Genomic DNA, 17,831 nt, shown 5'->3' on the forward strand with positions numbered 1-17,831 from the left:
TGATGTGCGTGTGATATATTTATTAACTAATACATCGTTTAGTGTAGACTTAGTAAGGGGTCCATGGTTTCACCTGACTGGCAAAGGGGTTCATGGAACAAAAATGGTTAAGAACTCTTGCTCTAGGGGGCTTTTTCTGCAAAAAGCCAGACAGTAAATATTTTAGGATTTACAGGCCACTTATGGTTTCTGTTATACATTCTTCTTTGATTCTTTTGCAACTGTTTAAAAATGGAACAAGCATTCTTAGTTTGAAGACTATACAAAAATGGCTATGAGTTGGATTTGGCCTGTGTAAAATAATCTGGGTGGGCTCTTCATTAAAAAACCCTCATATCTCATCATCTCTATATCTTTTCTCCTCCCAAATAGGAATCCTCAACTCCCTCAGAGGAATATGTTTGGCTTCTTGGAGCAAGGAAAAGGGGACAAGGTTCTCCCTGTTCAGCAAATAAATTTTCTCTTTGTCCCTCACTGTGTTCAGAACAACACTCCTACCCTGAAGTGTGCCTTGTACATCAAGCCCATAATTCTCCCACGCCAGCATTTTAAATTAATAGACCTTTAGTCCTCTAATGAGGACTTGATGGAGATCAAGGGGTCTTAGAGCTTTTTGACTCCCTGCCCTTGGCACTTCTTCTATACAGATTGTGGCTGAAAATTATGACTGCTTTCTAATTTTATTTGAAAATGTAGGGTTTTTAAAAAATTAAGTAAATAGTTTATGTAAGTATACCATACATGCAAAGAAGTGTATAAATCATAAGTACATAGCTCAAAGAATTTTCACAAAGTGAATGTACCAGGTCAAGAGAGAGAGCATTACTAGCACTCTGGAAGTCTAAGTATTTAAATTCAGCATATCAACTGATCTATTTTCAGTCCTACAGGCAACCCCATTGTATTATTCAGCCAAAGGGATGCTGATACATAGTACTAGAAATCAGTTGGTTTTTATACAGGGTATTTATTTGGGATAGAAGCTTACAGTCACAAGGCCCTAAAGCATAAATTACTTCCCTCACCAAAGTCTGTTGCCACATGTAGGAGCAAGATGGCTGCCAATCTCTGTGAGGGTTCAGCCTTCTTCTTCAGGCTCTGTGGTCCCAGCTTCTTCTGGTCTCATCTATAGCCTGGTATAAGGTTTGTTTTTCTCCTTGGGGCTCATTGCTTCCCTAGCTTAGCTGCTTTTTTCTCTCCACAAGGTCAGCTGTAGACTATCAGTCTCTCTCTCTTACTGGGGCCTCTGCCCTGTCTATGGAGCAGTCTCTATTCCTCTGTGTTCTTCTATGCACTGACTTCCCAGGACTCCAGCAACAAAATTCCAACTCTCTCCTCTTCCATATAGTTTTCTCTGTGAATCCCTGCCTACCAAGGGGTCAGGGACTCAATGTCCTACTGATGTGGGATATCAGTAGCCTTAATCATAATTTAATCAAGTGAAAGTGAAACCTCTAAATCTAATCCAATCTGATATGCCCAGAGGAACAGACCAGTTTACAAACATAATCCAATATCTAATTTTGGAATTCATCCACAATGACAAACTGCTACAACCATCTATAAAGATTTAGCCTCTAAATCAATTCTCTGGCTGGGTTCTGTGGTACAGTCTGGCTGCCAGCCTCTGCTTATGCTTTTCAGGTTGGCTAAATCATTTACCATCATTCATGTTTTTCCAGCTTCAAAAATTTTGTGAGGGGGGAAGCAGATTTGGCTCAACTGATAGAGTGTTCGCCTACCACATGGGAGGGCCAAGGTTCAAACCCAGGGCCTCCTGACCCTTGTGGCGAGCTGACCAACGCGCAGTGCTGATGCGCGCAAGGAGTGCCAAGCCACGCAGGGGTGTCCCCCACATAGAGGCACAAGGAGTATGCCCATAAGGAGAGCTGCTCCGTGCAAAAGGGGCATGGCCAGCCCAAGTGTGGCACCAGCACAGAAAGCTGATACAGCAAGCTGACGCAACAAAAGGAGACATAGATTCACAGTGCCACTGACAAGAATCCAAGCAGACACTGAAGAACATACACAGCAAATGGACACAGAAAGCAGACAACGGGTGGGGGAAGGGGAGAGAAATTAACTTTTTAAAAAATCTTTAAAAAATATTTTGTGAGGAAGTTTGCTTTACTATTTGTTAATTTTTTGCTTTTGGTTATTTCTTTGTTAATTTGTTTTTGTAGATTAATGCCCTTGTGATCTTTTTGTTGTCATTTTGGTGGGATTTAAGGAGGGGTCAGACCAAAAAAGAATACCTTCATTCTTCTTGCTTAATTAGAAATTTTAAAATGTATTTTATAGCTAAGAATGGTGTTTTTTGAAAGGAATAACTTAAAAAACCCATCTTATTTTATATGTAGAAAAGCAGAAATCACATGTAGCCTTGTAGGGGAGTTTATATATAAGTAACTCCATGCATTCCTGCAAAATATGATATGTCAGCCTAGAGCAGTGGCTGGGAAAATGCCATACTACTTTTGTCTACTGCAAATATCTAACTACTACATGCTATTCCATTCTCTCTTTGGTAGGGATATTTGGGTGGGGAGGCAAAGGTGAAGGTGGGGACAAAAACAGTTGCATTAATAAACAAAATAAAGCCCTTAAATATTAAATACAATTAATGTATATATTTAATTTAATCTTTATCTCATCCTTCTAAAATTTATTTTTATAAATTGCACATCACATTCCAATGATCCATATGTCATTAAATACATGTACATAATTTCTCAAATAAAAATACATAGGTATATTGGGAGCAAATTCTTCAAACCTTTTTTACTTAGAGGTGTAAATGATTAAAAACACTTGGAGGAAAGGCTAGGAAGCACAGTTGTTCTTTTAAGAAACAAATATAGAAGAAAACCATACCTGTCACATAATATAAACAAACACACACATGCTACAAGATATATGTAACAGCCATGACAGAGGAGATGGGAAAACATCCAAGCATACTTATCCATAGTAAATATTTATTGACCCACCCTGCCCTGTGAGACATTGTAACATGCTGTTTAGGGGAATCAAAGATGGAGTTAGAGGTTTTCTTGCCTTATCTACAGACCACCCAATTCTCTTGGGATTTCCTTTTTGGGTCAGGCCTGATACAGTTGTCAAAAAGTCTGAAAGTTATTTTAGGGTCATTTGAAGGAATCACATTTATTTTAAAATATAATGTATCCCTGAAACCACCTGGCTCCTGGCTCATTTTCTGTGTAGCCGTATCAGACATGGGTGGTGCTGGGTTTCTACTGGGCAAAGTACCTCATGTCCATCCTGGTGTGACCTCAAATACCTCTGAAAAGAGCCTAGATTTACGCAACCATTAAATACACCAGGGCATTTTAGTTTCACCTTTCTTTCACTTACCTTTATCCCCAATTATTTTTATTCACTATCGCCCTGTTTTTAAGTATCCACCAAACCTGTTCATACTTTGTTCCTGTTTTATTTTCCATTCTCCTCTTAGCCACCCTCTCCACTATATCTGCTTTCCTTCCTTTCATTTTCCCCCCATTCATTTATTCCTTGCTTTCCTAGCTGTTTTCCTTTGTCTAATTCAGAATATGAGCCGGAAGCTCTTCTGTTGCTAAGTAACAACATCACATGCACCTCATAGCCTTTTCTCTCTCTCAAATCATTTCTTCTCCTGCTTTTCTAAACCTGTGGGCCAAACGGTCTCGAAAAGAAAATGAAGGTGCTGCTGTCTGCTCCTCGCTGCCGGGATGTACACACCCCCGCACTCCGCCTCCTCTCATTCAACTTTTACTGCTCATTTTACCTGATAATTTGTCCCAGCTCTGAAATCACACTAAAAAAGCACAAAACATCTATTAGAGCTTACACAGTTTAAAGGGGGAAGGATAATGAAATTTCTGCCAAAGAAACAACAAAAAGAAAATACTGAAAGTTTAGTTACAAGACCCTCGAGTCACATCGAGCCCTCCCTACAAGAGGCTGCCAGTAGGGATCAAATTAGTTCACTTGTCCCTCTTACAGCCCTTGATCTTGTTGAGTTTCAAGAAGTTGTGGGGCATGTTGAATGTGATTTTGCACAAAGTGAGGTTAACAACCATACAAGAACTTACGTAGCCCTCGAAACCTTGGTCCTTTTCCAGACATCAATCTGACATGACACCTGTGCCCAAGTTGTAATTGGAAGTATGTCTGTCCTGCTCATAACATGTTCTTAAGGGATTCCAAGTCTTCTGGAACATTTTAATAGTTTAATGGGCAGGGTATTTCCATATGTCCAAACACTAAGGCAAAGTAACTGGAGATACCAGGACCTGGAAGAAATCTCCTTTTCACCCTTGTAATGCCATAAATAATTCCCCTCCCTGGTGTGAATTCTTTCACTCCTCTCGTGCATTTATGCAATGCCTGGGAGGCCTTCCCTGCTGGCCCCGCCTCCACATTGTTGCTCTCAGCTTTGGGCCCTCAGTTACCACAGTGCTAATTGGGTGGTGGTAGGAGGTGCTTTGTTAGTCTTGTCACAGCTTTTCAAGTAGATGTGTGTCCCAGCTCCTCGCTGAGGGCAAGAACTCAGATCCCACATGTAATGAACACTCAATCAATTGCCTTAAATTTAACCACGGAACATAGACCTTCTGACAAGGGGCCTATTTTTAGTTCCATTTTCTAGAGAGGAGGCGAACAGTAGTTTCCTTTATATTAAAGTTCAAGTTCGTCAGCAAAGTACCAGAAATGAAGCCCATATGTTTCCCCCACTATCCTGATTTGCAGACTGAGCATTTCAGCAGAGGAAAATTTCAAGAGCTGTAGATATTCCGAAAGTGGAATCCCTAGGAGACTAAAACCCACTCCAAGGTATTCTAAGAATGCCTGACCAGAAAGGGACTTGGCCAGCGACTACAATTTTCCTTTCAGAATCGACCCCCTTTGAGATGTTAGTGTCTTCTGTGAGATTCAGAAAGTTTTGATATGATTTTCAGTTTTAACTTTAGGGTAATCTCAACTAATGAAACACAGATTTTGACTTTCTGAATTTGTATTAGTTTTACGTAGTTCAAACCACTGAAAGTTACATGAAATTTCACTACCCTTAAGTATCCACTTCTCTTTTAACTTTTTTTCTCCAACTTCAGGGATCAACCAACACCATTCATGTTGCATTAACTTTTTCCCCTTCGTTTCTCTAGATATTTAGCTCCTTTATGCCCTTCTGTCCCTCCTCATTGATGCTTTCTACATTCTCACAGTCCTTCCTGTCAATGAAAACGGTGGGACCCTTCCCAGAGCACAGTCTTCCACTCCATCTTCATCCTCCTTGTAGTGACACATACAGTCATTTCTTTGACCTCTCAAAGCCCTCCTGCTAGCCAGCCACCTACAACTGGCCACACCCTTAACTTCAACACCTCTGAAACCCTTAGGTGACAAGCCTCTCCAAGCACAATCTCTTCCTCTTCAGGCTCTCATTTAGCCACTCTACTGATTCTTTGACAGCATCAGGACTTTCACTTTAGGAGCCCTTCTGTTCTTTCCCTCCTTCCTTGGCTCCCTTCCCACACAGCCGAGATCCCATGAACCGTCACTGTAACGCTCTCTAGTATCTCAACTCCCTTGCTCTTCATCGACCTGGAAAAACTCCAGCCTTCAATGAGCTCATTTTCATGTTTTTCCAGGTCTGCACCCAGACTATGGAGATCTGCTGGAGATATAACGCAACTCTGCCATGGGTATTATTCCAACTCCATGTCTTCAAGCCCCAAAGGTTGCTCAGCAACCCTCCTGTGTCTTCCCAGCTATTTTCTCTTCCATTGGCCATAGCAAATATTTCATCCATTCACCATTTTTCTCAAACATTTGCTTCCACATAATTCACTTCACTGGAAGTGTTCAGAGTCAGTCTGTAGACTTGACTTTCAGTTCTGTGAGGACTGATACATTTTCTGTCTTAGAGTTAATTCCCAGCACTAACAAGCTGCTAGAGTGAGCATGCAAGAAATATTTAGAGAATGGGTGAAGAAATGAATGAATGAATGATTTATGCTTTATAAAGAGTCAGTGAGAAAGGAGCAGGTGTAACTCAGTGGTTGAGCACCTGCTTTGCACACACAAGGTCCTGGGTTCAATCCCTGGTACCTCCTAAAAGTAAATAAATATATATATATATATGACCCGTGTGCAGCTGGCCCATGCGCAGTGCTGATGCATGCAAGGAGTGCCGTGCCACGCAGGGGTGTCCCCAGCGTAGGGGAGCCCCATACGCAAGGGGTGCACCTGTAAGGAGAGCCGCCCAGCGTGAAAGAAAGTGCAGCCTGCCCAAGAATGGCACGGCACACATGCAGAGGTGAAACAACAAGATGATGCAACAAAAAGAAGCACAGATTCCCGGTGCCACTGATAAGGATAGAAGCGGTCACAGAAGAACACACAGTGAATGGACACAGAGAGCAGACAGACAACTGTGGTGGGGTGGGTGAAGGGGAGAGAAATAAATAAAAAATAAATCTTAAAAAAAAAAGTCAACCAGATTTGCTGTTGTTTTTTTCTGTATTTTTTCTGTATTAAACTATCACCCGAGTAGGAAGATATTACATTGCAAGAACTGTTGCTGAATTATGTGTAGGAATGTTAGGGATTAAATAGTCATGTAGTCCAATCTACTTTCACTGGGCTCAGGAAGCGGGGACTCAACTTTCAGACAAAAACGATCAAAAGAAAAACATTGCAAAATTAAAAATGTTTTCTCATAACATTTTCTAACTCCGAACTATTCTGCTTATCAGACATTTCTTGTCTGTATCACTTCATTAAAGTAACTAACTCTTCAGTCTGAGAACTTTAGTACAGCTTTTTTTCTGTAGTTCATACTAGATAACATTAACAATCTAGAGAAATTGCAACAAAATAATGAAAAATATACAGCATCAAAATACAAGTTAGCAATAAAGTATCCAGTATTGTTTTTATTAAATTTAGCCATTTAACTCCCTGTGTGCCTTGTCACATCACAGTTTCTTTATCCATGGGGTGGTTGTGAGGATTAAATTAGTTAAAAAATATACCAAGAGCTTAGAAACCGCCTGGTGCAGAGTAAGTGATAAATATATGGTAGCTGCTGTTATAATTAAAGAGGCAGTATAAACATGAAATAACAATCATAATACTTGTCTTGTCTTATAAAGAGTTATTAAGTACTAGGCATTGCAGCTAATGGGTCTTCAAGCATTATCTCATTTAATTTTTCAATAATTCTATGTGGTAGGTACTCTTATCGTCATTTTACAGATGAGGAAACTAAGGGTCAGAAGAGTAAAGTAACTTGCCCAAGATGTCATAAATAGTAAATTGCAGAGCGTAGATTCAACCCTAACTCTGAACCACTGCTATACACTTTCTGTTGTGTAATGAAAGGATTTCAGAAAAAAACAGTAGTTGGGAGAGCAATTAATAGTTCTAACTTAGACCACAGCCTCTAAAATATACAACATGAATGATATGTAGATTATATTCTATACTGTCCATACAGTGGCCACTAGCCACATGTGGCTATTAAATTAATTAAAAGTAAGTAAAATAAAAAGTTCAAGACCTCCTTTACACTAGTTACATTTTTAAAAAAAGATTTATTTATTTATTTATTTCTCTCCCCTTCCCCCGCCCCCTTGTCTGTTCTCTGTGTCTATTTGCTGCGTCTTCTTTGTCCACTTCTTTTTTGTCATCAGCAGCATGGGAATCTGTGTTTCTTTTTCGTTGTGTCATCTTGTTGTGTCAGCTCTCCGTGTGTGCAACGCCATTCCTGGGCAGGCTGCGCTTTCTTTCGCACTGGGTGGCTCTCCTTACGGGGCGCACTCCTTGCGCGTGGGGCTCCCCTATGCAGGGGACACCCCTGCATGGCAGGGCTCTCCTTGTGCACATCAGCACTGTGCATGAGCCAGCTCCACACGGGTCAAGGAGGCCCAGGGTTTGAACCGCGGACCTCCCATGTGGTAGACGAATGCCCTAACCACTGGGCCAAGTCCGCCGCCCACTAGTCATATTTTAAGTGCTCAAGAGTTACCTGTTGTAGGGGGAGGGAGTGAGGTGAGGGGGGTGGGGGTATATGGGGACCTCATATTTTTTTAATGTAACATTAAAAAAATAAAGACAAAAAATGATAAAGAAAAAATATCAAAGCTATTTCCTCCTTAATTAAAGAAAAATATAGGAAAAGTTTAACAGTAGATGCCTGTAGGAGTATAATTGTAGATTACATATGCTTGATAATATTCAGTTTTCCCATTATATACATTGAGTACATATTATTTTTATAATTAGGTAAAATAAAGCATTTTCTAAAATAATTATAAAACAATGTGTTCTTATGTAATCTCTGGTAGAGATATACTATAAGTACAGAATAAATATAAATTGGTTTTAAGATTAAAAAAAAAAGTGTTACCTGTTGTGGCTTCCATATTAGACAGGGCAGATATAGAATATTTTCATGATTGTAGAAAATTCTGTTTTGACAGGACTGATACATATTATTTGAAGACCACCCAAAGTGTGAAAAGAGGACTAGTTTAAGAGTCAGCAGACTGGAATACTCCCTCCATCCGTATTAAGAGTGAGACCTTAATTAGGTTACTTAATCGATTTTTCTCTATTTTATCATTTGAAAATCAAAAATAACAGTAATACCCAAGAGAATATTTTATAGTTTGGTTGCAAAGCTCAGATTAGTTCCCAGGTGATAAAGTGTAGTAAAAAGCATAAATTGCTTTTTAAAAAATAGAGTTCACAGAGGTAAACACTAAAGTATAGGTTGCCAATTGAATTAGGGTTGAGAATGCGAGCTGATATTTAATACATGTAGAATTTTTAACAAGGTTTATTGGAAACGTGTGGAAATGAATAGAGTTGATGGTAATACATTATAGTGAGTATAATTAACACTGATGATTTATAACTGTGATTGTGGCTGAAAGGGGTAGTCTGTGGATATAATATTTCAGTTGAAAGGAAGCTGGAGAATAATGTAGGGACTGTGTAACAGTGATTTTGGTGGTGGGTGAGGATTATGGTTAATAGTATAAGAATGTTCTTCCTTTACAAACTGTTAAGTATATAGTAATACATGGGGAAATTACAACTAATGTAACTTATGGATGATAGTTATCAGTAATATTGTAGTATTTTTGCAGCAATAGCAAACATTATATAAATTTTAAGGGATAACAATGCGGGTATAAGGGGCTATGGGATTTTTCCTTTTGGAGTAATGAGGAGTTCTAAAATTGAGGTGATGGCAGCACAACTATGTGAAGAATATGAGAACCACTGAGTGTACACTACTGAAGCAGTTTGACATGGTTTATAAATTCCAAAAATAGATATTGGATTATGTTTGTAAACTGGTCTGTACCCGGGTGTGATTAAATTATGATTAGGGCTTTCACTGGGCCACGTCAGTAGGGTGTTGAGGCCCCACCCCTTGGGGGGTAGGAACTCACAGATAAAAGATATGGCAAAAGAAGAGAGTTGAAGATTTTGATATTGGAGATTTTATTTGGAGTTTGATGCTGGAGTCTTGAGCTGGGGCCCCAGGAAGTAAGCACACAGAGGAAAGAGAAGCAAGACATGGGAAGAGAGGACCTGAGCCAGGAGAACAGAAACAGAGGACTAGCGATGGCTCCTTAGACATAGCAGAAACCCCAGGGAGAGAGACAGAGCCATTCACCTGATCATCTACAGCTGACCTTATAGAGAAAGGAAAAGTCTAAAGAGCCTCATAGACTACAGCTGATCTTGTGGAGAAAACAGAGGACCTGAGCCCAGAGACAAGCAAAACCTGGGAAGAGAGGAACCCAGGAAGCCTGAACCCTGGCAGACGTCAGCAACCATCTTGCTCTAACATGTGCAGATAGACTTTGGTGAGGGAAGTAAATTATGCTTTATGGCCTGGTATCTGTGAGCTCTTAGCCCAAATAAAAATCCTTTATAAAAGTCAACATATTTCTGGTATTTTGCATGAGAACCCCTTTGGCTGACTAATACAACTGTGAATGGATTGTACAGAGCATGCGACTGTATAACACAATGAATCCTGTGGTGGAAGATGGACTGTGGTTAACAGGACAAATATGAGAACATTCTCTAAAGAACTATAACAAGCATATATTAATAATACTAATATAGGGTGCCATTAACTGGGTAGGTTGTTGGAAAAATACACCAAATGAAAGACATTAGCTATAGTTGGTAGTAACGTCTTGGTGATGCTTTTTCATAATTTGTAACAAATGTTTCACAACAATACAAGGTGTCAGTGGAGGGGTAATTTATGGGAGGCCTGTATGATGATATGCATGTTTGTTTTGTAAGTTCACAACTAAGACTATACACTTATTGTTTATGGATGTTCATGTATGAATGATAAACTTCAATTAAAAAGTTTTTTAAGAGCATAAAATGGTATCCAGAGTTATGCGTAATGTTTCTGTGGTTCCCTACCTGGGGGTATAGTATCCTTGCAAGACCCCAGAATTATCCCCAAGCAATGTCTGAATAGAGAGATGCAACCCAGACTGTGAGGCCTAACTAAGCAATGTAGCCTATGCTTGAGGAGCTATTTTTTAAAAGTATGTTGTCCCAGCAGACAATAGATATTTCTGATTTTGAAGTATTAATGAAATTGTAGTGTTTTTTGGCAATTATTTCTTTTCTATACAGATAGTAAATAAATACAACTATTATCACATGACTGTCCCAGAAATTATTCAATAATTAAAGGAGATGCTCATGCTCCAGAAAGTTGTCATCTATGTAGGTATTGTTTTAAAAGGTAGGGAAAATATCGACTTTTGGCAATTACTATTTTTTTTTCTCTTTCTGATGTGGCTCAGTGGTTGAGCACCAGCTTCCTACATACAAGGTCCTGGTTCAATCCCTGGCCCCAGTACCTCAAAAAAAAAAAAAAAAAGACAGAGTTTAAAAAAATGAAAATATTCTTTTTTTTTTTAAAGGTTTATTTTATTTCTCCCCGACCGTCCCCCCCGCCCCATTGTCTGCTCTGTGTCCATTTGCTGTGTGTTCTGTGTCCGCTTGCATTCTCAGCGACACCGAGAATCTGTGTCTCTTTTTGTTGCATCTTCTTGCTGCGTCAGCTCTCCGTGTGTGCGGCACCGCTCCTGGGCAGGCTGTGCTTTTTTCACATGGGGCAGCTCAATGTGGGGCACACTCCTTGCGTGTGAGGCTCCCCTATGCGGGGAACACCCCTGCGTGGCATTGGCACTCCTTGCACAGCAGCACTGCACATGGGCCAGGAGGCCATGGGTTTGAACCCTGGACCTCCCATATGGTAGGCGGATACTCTATCAGTTGAGTCATGTCCACTTCCCTATATTCTCATTTTTTAAAACTTCAAATATTACAGAAGGAATAAAATGAATAAAAGTGAACTCTCGCAACATACCCTTGGCTTGTCCAAGTTCTCGCGGAGCACATAAACTATACTAAGAGCTTTCTCATTTCTATGGGTTTCTATACATAAAGATGTTTGCAGGCATATATATACTCTTAAGTTATGGAAACTACATAATTAAACCATCTTTTTGACAGGGGCATATTTAAACATTAGTGTGGCAGTTTGAGATTCTTTATGTATTCCAAAAGGAGAGATTATGTTTATAAACTAATGTATTCCTCTGGGCATGATGCCCTTTGATTGATTTAAATTCAAAGGCTTCACATTTACTTGATTAAATCAAGATTTAATCATTAGGGATTGCAGGGTTGAGTTTCCACCCCCTTGGTGGGATATATAAACAGATGCTCAGTCAAGAACTTGGAAGCAGATATGTGAGAAAAGAGAGAAAGCTCCACAGACACAGAAGAGGATCCTACAGCCCCTGGAAGAGAGCTGAGCCATTCACCTGATAATTTACAGCTGACCTTTGAAAAGAACAGAGCAGTTAAGCCTGGAAAGAAACAAGCCCTGCAAAGAGAGATGAGCCCTATGCCAGCCTACAGCTGAGATCAGAAGAAGCTGGACCCTTGCAGCCTTAAGGAGGAAGAGGAAGGATGAACCCTTGCAGACGTTGCCTGCCATCTTGTGTCAACATGTGGCAACAGACTTTGGGTGTTTGGGTACCTCATATGGTACCTTGAGTTGTACTCTTCAGGGCCTTGTAACTGTAAGTTTCTACCCAAAAATATATGCTTTATGAAAGCCAACAGATTTCTAGTATTTTGCATTAACACCCCTTTGGCAGACTAATACATTCAGAAAGGTATGTCTTTCATTAAGTAGCTGATAACCTTTATTCTCTAAGAAACAAATCACTTGGACCTAAACATAAGGTTTTTTTTTGTTTTTTTTATAAAAATATTTTATTTATTTATTTATTTCCCCTTCTCCCCCACCCCAGTTGTCTGTTCTCTGTGTCTATTTGCTGCGTGTTTTTCTTTGTCCGCTTCTGTTGTTGTCAGCGGCACAGGAATCTATGTTTCTTTTTTGTTGTGTCATCTTGTGTCAGTTCCCTGTGTGTGCAACACCATTCCTGGGCAGACTGCACTTTCTTTTGTGCTGGGCAGCTGTCCTTATGGGGCGCACTCCTTGTGTGTGGGGCTCCCCTACACGGGGACACCCCTGCGTGGTGCAGCACTCCTTGTGCGCATTAGCACTGCACGTGGGCCAGTCCCACACGGGTCAAGGAGGCCCGGGGTTTGAACCACGGACCTCCCATGTGGTAGATGGACGCTCTAACCACTGGGCCAAGTCCGTTTCCCTAAACATAAGTTTTAAATTAAGCTATTTTCTAGAAACTGATTTAAGAAAGCTAAAAGTTGGAGAATAATAACGATTCAAGGAACAAAACAAAGAACTTACTTGCTAACTTACCAGGTTGTGGCAAAGATCTCAAGAAAAATTAAATGTGGTTCTAAGCTTTTGTCATAATTACATGGAAAGTTAGGACATGAAATAGAGAAGCTCTGTAAAGATAGAGAAGGACTCTTAAATGCTTTCAGTACAAACCTAGCACTATAAAGCTATGTGAGTTATAAAATCTATCTTTAGCTGTAAATATTAGTTTGCGAAACATGTTTTAAATAATACAGAAAGTCATAAAATATGGTTAATGTTGGGGATTGACTCATGTATCCCACAAAGACATGTTCAAATTCTAGAACCCATTTGTAAATAGGACCTTTTATAGACATTATTATTAGTTTAGGTGTGGCCAAATTGAATTGGGGTAGGTCTTTATATATATGACTGGATGAAATTCTGTATGAAGTTGGTCAGAAGAAACCAGTAGAAGCCAGATGTCAGAAGATGCCAGAGAGGAGAGAGAGAAGGCCATGTGACAAAGACCACCATCACCAGAACACTGCCCTGCTGAGGCAGGAGAAAGCATGGTGCTGTTGACATCTTAATTTTGGACTTCTGGCTTTCAAAACTGTGAGACAGCACGTGCTGGTATTTGTCATAGCAGCTCTGGCAAACTGAGACAGCCAATATAGGAGACAGTGATAAACAATAAACCATTCCTCTCAGACACTTCAGAAGTAACTGAACCTACAGGGAACTAACTTCCTGGGTGTCTCTCCCTCCCTTCCTTTCCCAGCTGAACTAAAGATATTCATTTCCCATACTATTTTTAAAAAGTATGAGAAAACCCTCAATGCATCTTTTGGAATTTGAGCCTGCCTTTACAATTGCTATCAGCTTGTTACAGCTGTAGTCTAGTAAGTCTGGTAAGTTTCTAAGTCTAAATGCAAACAGAAAGTCAGTTTCTTCCACAGTGTTCATATATACAATAAATATCTTACAACTTGCTTGTCTTCATCTAATATACTGAAATCCTTTCATGTAGTACAAAAAAATTGCCTTATTCTTTTAAATAAGTCCTTAAATATTTTTATATATTGAAATAATGCTGACTTTTACATATTAAAATGGAAAAGTATGTTAAAAGTTAATTTACAGAATAACAAATCTAAACGACTACCAAATACGTGAAAAGATACTCAAACTAATTAATAGTCAAGAAAATGAAAGTTAAACAATGGGGTACTACTTGATATTAAATTGTCAAAATATAAAGGACCATAAGACCTATTACTGGTGGAAATATGAGAGAAGGAGTTGCTTTAGCCTTTATGAAAAGCAAAAAGGCTAAATTTAATAGATAAATCTAAGATTACCTATTAAAATAAAAAATTCATATAAACTTCAACCAACAAACCCACATTTCCAATCTTATAGAAATAAAATGCTGAATGTTGAAATGCATAAACAAAGATGTTTTTTGCAACATTCATTTCTTACAAATATTTGTAAGTGTTGACTATGTTGTCATCACTTCATAGATGAACAATATATAGGCCCTGGCCTCGAGTTGCTCTCAGCCTATGGGGGAAAACCCGAAAATTGCACAAGCAATTGGGGTTAATAAGAGAGGTGATCAGGAAGCACACAACGCTATGGAAGCTCCCGGCCTGAATGGAAGGCTATGAAGGCTTTGCTGAAAATCACACTTGCATGACTTTGTAAGACACAGCATGTTTTCAAGGCCTTGGATTAAATTCTATGGTCCATGACAGTTGAACAGAGTGAAGAAACCTGGGCATGGGGAAAACATCACCCATAAACTTGACATGAAACAAAACTGTATTAATAAAAGTCACAGGTAATTACATTTTCTAGTAACATTGGAGACAGAACATGAAATGTACAATGAAAAGAGGATTTACTTTTGGGGAATAGAATAAAAAGAAATCTATTATTAAATGGTAGCCAAAATGCTGTTTTGTTCACATGCCTGGTTACAGAGTACACTCTTGATAAGTATTTGTTGAATCAATCACTGAAGACATGAGAAGAACATATAAAAGGGTTTAGAGCAGATAAATTTGGTTTTAGTTATATCATCCCATCTCTTCAAGACTTTTCCTTAAAGAGATTCTTCCTTTCTTCCTTCTTTCTTCCCTTACTTCCTTCCCCCTTTCTTACATTCCTTTCCTTCATAATTTTTCATGAAAAGGAGAATCCAGTCAAATTAGGATTATAAATCCTGTTGACCTCTCTTTGACCCTGTTATTTCACCATTTAAGAATGGAACAAAAGCATAGCTCTAGAATCATGAACTTTAAACACCAAAAAGAATGCTGGACAATTTTTAAAGTATGAACATTATGTAGGGAAAGACTGTCTAACATTAAAAACAAACAAGCAAAACAGACAGTTCATTGGCAACTGGTCATCTACGACAACCCTGATTATGTAAGTAACAGAACTCAGGAAGGGCTTGTCAGACAGGGGAGCCACAAGAACAGCACGTTTAAAAAGAACGTACATTTTCTTCCTAACTATTGTCATTAAAGGAAAAAACATTAGCGTAGGTTCTTTCATGGAAGGGCTGGGACCTCCATGGAATAATGACAATGTTCCCAGAGCCTTTGTGCCACCTGGCACTGCTCCCCATCAACAGCAAAACAACTGCTTAGCAACCTCCATTTGCCCATTTGTTGCCCCTTACTGTTTGACCAGAGAAAGTCCCCCTATCTCCCTTCTGCTTCGTAAAGCCTGTCAAACAGGAGTAGTGTCTAAACGCCAAAGTTGAGAGACTTGCATGCTGGTATTTCCCAGTGCTGCTCACCACGAGGGGTCCTGCAGGAACTGCTGCTTGGCTCACAGGGGAACTATGGCTCCCCTCCCTTCCCCCATTTCCTCTCACAAAGACCACATGCAACAATCATTTGTGTGTGTGTGTGTGAGAAAGAGAGAGAGAGAGAGAGAGGGAGGGAGGGAGGGAGAGAGAGAGAGAGGGAGAGAGAGAGTAAGAGAGAAGTTGTGAAGATTAGGAAAGGGTTTCCAGCTTGTTTTTCTGTTTTCTATGTGGTTGTTTTTTGCATTCTCTAGAGTACATAGAATTCACAATGAGAGCAGAATAACAGTCACTTGTAAAACAAAGGAAAAAAACCCCTCCACAGGCTGCTTTCAAGGGCCATTTGCCATCTGTGTTTCCTCATGGCTGTGCAGCTTTTTGGAGTCTCCAGCCATGGCACCATCGTACCAATCCAGATTGAAGTTCCAGAGGGTGTTTCCTTAAACTTTCCCATCTGCTTCTGAGCAAGATGTAGAAAATATTATTTATAAAATAAGACTAGCAAGTGACTCACAGTGAATTAAAAATAAATCAGGGTGCAATTTGTCATCATCTTTAAGAGGAAAAAGAGTAAATGCTCCATGATTGGAGAAACAACTCACTTTTTAAAACCTTCTCAAGGAACGTCTTCAAATGGCAGGCAGGAAATGGGTCTGTGGGGGTTAAGTAAAGCTCCAGAAACTCAACTGGCAAGAGCGTAATCCAACCCCAACATGTATATTCATAAGAGACTACGTTAACTCCCGTGTAAAACCACAGTGTGAATGTGTTTCCTGTACACACTTTACATGCTATGCTGCCAGGAAACACTGTCACAGTGGAGCCCTGAGCTGATTGGTATCTTGCTTTGTAACACACTTCAGAATGTTACATGCTTCAGAATGATTGTTGATTGACAACATCACCTCCACATTGACTGGACTTTCTCCATAAGGCTGTGAGAACTCAAGAAGGAGCCAGCTGTCAGGATACTGTTGGAGAGCTATCAATTGTGTGAGCATGAAGATACCTTTGGCTAATTAGAAGGAAAGAGGAATACAGGTATTCATTTTCAATAAAGCTTTGGCCATTTATTATTAACACTCTAATGGAGAAACAGGTCAGTATACCACATATGGGAAGATCACTGCATTCTACACACTGCTTCTCTTCTCAACAAACTTTCTACAACAAATATCCAGAGTTAATTTCACCTGCCAGAAAACATAAGCAAAGGACCTTGTTTCAGTGGGAACTGGGGAAACATGAATTTGACCTTTCATTCACTCTCTCGGCAAATATTTATTGTGTGCCATTATGTGCCAAGAATGGTTCTAGGTACATGCAAACGTGCAGTGAGCAAAACAGATACAAGTCCCTCCATCATGAAGGCCTTGGTCAGCCAAGCACCCCACACTGCCACTCTCTTCCAGAGAAAAGGGATACATTACCAGACACCTCTCACTGAACGTCCTTTTCGTTTCAGTTTCTTTCAAATGCCCTCAATGCTCCTGATAATACAGAAGCTGGTGTGTAAGTCTACATGTGCTGTGTGAAAGAAAAAGAGGAAAAGAAAGAGATCCTCAAATACAGAAATGAACTGAGAGGAAGATTATCCAAAAAAGATAAATATAGAAATATTTATCTTTATGATCTATTTCTTCCTGGAAGATACAAAAGAACAGTAGCACAGATTTTTTTTAAAAAAAAACAATTTACAGTGTTCTGTGTTAGGAAGACTCAAAGTATTATAAATCTGTAAACTCTCCCAAGTTTAATCTACAAATTTGTTATAAAACAAAAAAATATGTTACAATGGTTTTTAAATTAGATAAGCTGCTGTTTAGGCAATAAAAAAAATCGGGGGAGGGGGAAGCAAAATGAGGGAGGAATTAGTCTTACCAGATACTAAACTATAAAGCCTCAGTAATTAAGACAGTGTATACTAACCTACTTCTAAACAGACAAACAAATGAAACAAAATTAAAAGCCCAAAAATAGATCCAAATGCATATGGGAATTTACTACCTGATCAACATGGCACATTTCCCATAGGTCTGTTTGCCTCCCACCACTGTCAACCATGCCACAAGGTCTTTGCCTCCTTCTCATCAGTAGACTCAGCACTAACCAGAGGCCCATCGTGTAGGAGAGTGGGTAGACCGTAGAGGGTAAGATTCCGAGGCTCTGCTCTTGCACTACAATCTGTTTCTTGGTGACTGT

The 17,831-nt window shown here is 39.5% G+C and overlaps 1 protein-coding gene across 1 annotated transcript in view; it reads right to left on the minus strand.

The window, feature by feature from the left end:
- CEP85L (centrosomal protein 85 like) overlaps window positions 1-16,368 on the minus strand; it is a 219,340-nt gene extending 202,972 nt beyond the window's left edge. The window contains exon 1 of the mRNA XM_058307330.2: window positions 16,232-16,368. The gene's annotated coding sequence lies outside the window, so the exon portion shown is untranslated. The remainder of the gene's footprint in view (window positions 1-16,231) is intronic.
- Window positions 16,369-17,831: the final 1,463 nt, after the last annotated feature.

The sequence above is a fragment of the Dasypus novemcinctus genome, chromosome 11 (assembly GCF_030445035.2).
Source record: "Dasypus novemcinctus isolate mDasNov1 chromosome 11, mDasNov1.1.hap2, whole genome shotgun sequence".
Lineage (NCBI taxonomy): Eukaryota > Metazoa > Chordata > Mammalia > Cingulata > Dasypodidae > Dasypus > Dasypus novemcinctus.